The sequence below is a fragment of the Capra hircus genome, assembly GCF_001704415.2.
Source record: "Capra hircus breed San Clemente chromosome X unlocalized genomic scaffold, ASM170441v1, whole genome shotgun sequence".
NCBI lineage: Eukaryota > Metazoa > Chordata > Mammalia > Artiodactyla > Bovidae > Capra > Capra hircus.
The window spans coordinates 18,916,498-18,921,148 of NW_017189516.1; the positions used below are offsets into that span (position 1 = coordinate 18,916,498).

A 4,651-nucleotide genomic window follows, 5' to 3' on the forward strand; every position below is an offset into this window, starting at 1 on the left:
TCATTGAGTCACCTCAGGTATCTCGGGCTATGAGAATCTCCTTGTGAGCAGTGTGGCTTATCAGACCTAGAGTGGCATGCAGGGGCTTTCCTCTTAGCTCAGTCAGTGAAGAGTCTGCCTCCATTGCAGGAAAAGAAAGTGAAAGTTAAGTCACTCAGTCATGTCCAACTCTTTGTGACCCCGTGGACTGCAGCACCGTCCACCTCTGTCCATGGGATTTTCCAGACAAGAATACTGGAGTGGGCTGCCATCTCCTTCTTCAGAGGATTTTCCTGACTCAAGGATCAAACCTGGGTCCCCTGCACTATAGGCAGATACTTTACCATCTGAGCCATCAGATAAGTAAGACCCAGGTTCCATTGCTGGGTCAGGAAGATACCCTGGAGAAGGGAATGGCAACCCACTCCACCGCATCCATTCTGCACTCCACCGGTGGTGGTAAGGCCTGGTCCACTGTGTGGTTTGTTTTCATGTAGAGGAAGCAGATCAAACTTCCTGAATGTGGCAGTCTACATGTGTTTCAAGAAGAGAGGTAATTGTGCTCAGAAATGACCTTGAAGGCCTGCTTGGTCTAAAAGTCTATCACAAGCTGCAGAGGATTTGTTTCTGTTGCTTCCCCCCCCCCCAATCAAGTTTCCCCACAAAGCGAGTGTTAGGGTAGAGATTTAAATAGATGCTGAATACCTGTTCACTTGTGGCTCAACTGGTAAAGAATCTGCCTGTAATATGGGAGACCAGGGTTCAATCCCTGAGTTGGGAAGATCCTCTGGAGAAGGAAAAGGCTACCCACTCCAGTATTCAGGCCTGAAGAATCCCAGGGATGGGGTTGAAAAGAGTCAGACAAGACTGAGGACTTCCACTTCTCTTCAAGTCACCAGTAGGTGGGAAAGCCTTCTACATGTGGAGTGAAAAGAATGGAATGAAGAGGGGGTCTTGCTTGTGCTTTCTTGTGTGGGTGTGATGCTGAAATTTTCCTTCTGAAGTTTAGCATCTTAAGGCAGAGGAGGGTCAGGAGATGCAAGTTGCAGGGCCAGGGGCAGGAAATTCTAGATCTCATCTCCTCATCCTGGAATGTGTGACCTAGATGGGCCCATCTTTGAGTCAGGCTCCCCTATCTGGAATGCCCCCCAGGACCAGCCGATTTGCTCATCTGAGTTCTGATCATGAGCCACGGCTGGGTGCATGCCAAGTCTCCAGTGGATGACCCTTATCTTGGCAGAATTGAGTGGGTGAGGGAAAACAACACCAAGGTGAAGATGGTGTCCATCAAGATAGTGCACTCCGATAGCCAGCCTGAGGAGAACTGTTAGGCACGGGCCCATCCCCAAGATGCCTCCATTGCCCTGTGGCCTCGAGCAGAACCAGATCAAGATTCTCAGCACATCAGAGCAGTCCTACTCATGCTTCTGCCCCTACAGATGCCAGGTTCCCAAGCCTCAGCCCCTCAGCACTCTGGGCCTTCCTGCCAAGGCCAGCCAGGCCTCCCCTCCAGGGCTCAGCTACATGAATCCCAAACACAGGACCACCAGTGAACTCAAGTCAGAGGAGATGGCCCGCGAGATCTCTGGGCAGGGATAACTCACTGGAAGACACCCTGGACCCCTGCGTGAGGATGAGTACCACATGAAACTTCTGGAGAGCATGTTCCCCAAAGACAAGCACCTCCTGGAAGGAATGCAGAAACAGAGAAAGTTGCTGCCTAAGTTAGGCTCGTCTAGGACGGTAGAGGAGAAGTGTGTAGGCCACCCCCACACCTCTGCCTCTGTCCTACCCAGAGTACATTTTTACCTCTTGGGCTTCCAGGGTGAGGGGCCAGGGACCTATTTTTTTAATCTTTTTTTTTTTTTTTCTCATATGCATGATTTCCGGTGACAGATTTTTCCGTAAGTACTTGGCACTTTGGAAATTTTTTTTTTTTTTACACTTTCCCATTTAAATGTCCATTCTTGGAACATTGGCATCAGTTGGGCAAAGATGTGAAAAGACATGTTTCTAGCAATGCCCATGGGTCCTTTTATTATTAGACAGCTGTCTTACTCTGCTGTCTGGCCTCAGGGCATTTGACAATGTCGGGAGATGCTTCTTGTTGTCTCCCCTGGGAGAGTGGAGGCCAGGGATGGTGCTCATCGACCTACAAGGGCACAGGACAGTCCCCCCACCCCCAACAACAAAGAATGGTCCAATGCCAAAGGTCAATATTGCCAAGGTGCAGAAGCTTGTTACAGAGGAGTGAAATTTAAGGCTATGAAGGATATATGCTTACAAAACAGGGCTTCTGTTAAAGGCCTTTTGTTATTATGTATTTAGCCAAGGGGGTGAATTTACTGTAATTCATTCTGTAGTGGGTGGGGAGCATCCCTGGTGGCTCAGATGCTTAAAGGCTCTGTAATGGGGGAGACCTGGGTTCAATCCCTGGGTTTGCAAGATCCACTGGAAAAGCGAATGGCCACACACTTCAGTATTCTGGCCTGGACAATCACACAGACAGAGAAGCCTGGTGGGCTATACTCCCTGGTGGTCACCAAGAGTGGGATGCAACTGAGTAACCAAGAATTTCACAAGTTTTCTTTTGTAAAAGACCCTCTGTAGCCTCTTGTATCCAGTCATCTGCCCACAAAGGTGCATCTGACTACATCTGTCCTGTTTGTACTTGTGGTATTAGTAAGCATCACTGACTTAACATAGGCGAGAGCACAAAAGCAGTACAGCAGACAGGGGCTCAGAGGCTGCAAATATGACTGTTGGTGGAAGGATGCCTGCTGAACCTGGGGCCTGTGGCCGCACTGACAGTGGCAACAGACAGCTCCCCATAGACCTCAGGTTTCCCCGCAGAAAACTGTCTGTACCTTCCTCTCCTGCAGGCAGGGCCCTGGGTGCCATTTGGAAGAGGGTTCTAGTTCTGAGTGGCTTTCCTGATGGCTCAGATTTTAAAGAGTGTGCCTGCAATGCAGAAGACCAAGGTTAGATCCCTGGATTGAGGAAGATCCCCTGGAGAAGGCAATGTCAGCCCACTCCAGAACCCTTGCCTGGAAGGTCCCATGGACAGAGGAGTCTGGAGGTCTACAGTCCATTGGCTCGCAGAGAATCAGACATGGCTGAGAAACTTCATTTTCTAGTTCTGGCTTAGGCACCTACCTTTCCACATTCTTTTTTTTTTTTTTTTTTCTTTGCTTGGTTGATATGTGTGTGTGTGTGTGTGTGTGTGTGTTGTTTTGTTTTGTTTTTTTGCATACCCCATAGCATGTGGGATCATTGCTTCCCAACCAAGAGATCAAACTATTGTCCCCTGTGTTGAAAGACACATTTTAGCCACTGAACCACCAGGGAAGCCCACTCTTTCTCTGATTTGGCTGTCTTCTCTCTCTTGCTGGTATCTTTTTGATGGCCCCACGATTTGCAAATCTCAGCAGAGGTTTCAGGTGTATCTTTGTGCACATGATGAGAGCTAATGTGGATGTTCTGCTTTTTGGTACCCCAAGCGGGAGGAGACCAGCCTGCTGGTGGCTGCACCCTCGGCCACCAACTCCACCTACTACAGCACATTGGCCCCCATGGCAGACATGCTGATAAAGATGAAGGACCTGCAGGAGCAGCTGGAGTGAGAAGATGACTCAGGGAGTGATTTGGACCATAACCTGTCAGTGAAAAAGTTAGGGAGGCCGAAATCCAGATGATTACGACCTGGCAGGAGGCAGGTAGTGACCCTTGGGTCCACCCCAGGCCTGGTCCTGCACAATAAGTTATTTGTGTTGGATAGTACACTGACATTTGGGCATGCATATGAATCATTTTGTCGGAGAGTCTTCTGTCCTAAATTGGGCCTCTCTACAGACATCCTGGAATGTGAAGTCAAGTGGGCCTTAGAAGGCATCACTATGAACAAAGAAGTGAAGGTGATGGAATTCCAGTTGAGCTATTTCAAATCCTGAAAGATGATGCTGTTAAACTGTTGCACTCAATATGCCAGCAAATTTTGAAAACTCAGCAGTGGCCACAGGACTGGAAAAGTTCAGTTTTCATTCCAATTCCAAAGAAAGGCATGCCAAAGAATGCTCAGACTACCACACAATAGCACTCATCTTACATGCCAGGAATGCTCAAAATTCTCCAAGCCAGTTTTCAGCAATACATGAGTCATCAACTTCCTGATGCTCAAGCTGGTTTTAGAAAAGGTAGAGGAACCAGAGATCAAATTATCAACATCCTCTGGATCATGGAAAAAGCAAGAGGGTTCCAGAAAAACATCTATTTCTGCTTTATTGACTATGCCAAAGCTTTTGATTGTGTGGATCACAATAAACTGTTGAAGATTCTCATAGAGATGGGAATACCAGACCACCTGACCTGCCTCTTGAGAAATCTGTATGCAGGTCAGGAAGCAACAGTTAGAACTGGGCATGGAACAACAGACTGGTTCAAATAGGAAAAGGAGTACGTCAAGGCTGTATATTGTCACCCTGCTTATTTAACTTATATGCAGAGTACATCCTGAGAAACGCTGGACCGGAAGAAACAAAAGCTGGAATCAAGATTGCCGGGAGGAATATCAATAATCTCAGATATGCAGATGATAACACCCTTATGACAGAAAGTGAAGAGGAACTAAAAAGCCTCTTGATGAAAGTGAAAGAGGAGAGTGAAAAAGTTGGCT

At 47.7% G+C, this 4,651-nt stretch overlaps 1 pseudogene; it reads left to right on the forward strand.

The window, feature by feature from the left end:
• Positions 1-1,163: 1,163 nt before the first annotated feature.
• LOC108634290 lies at positions 1,164-3,674 on the forward strand (annotated as a pseudogene).
• Positions 3,675-4,651: the final 977 nt, after the last annotated feature.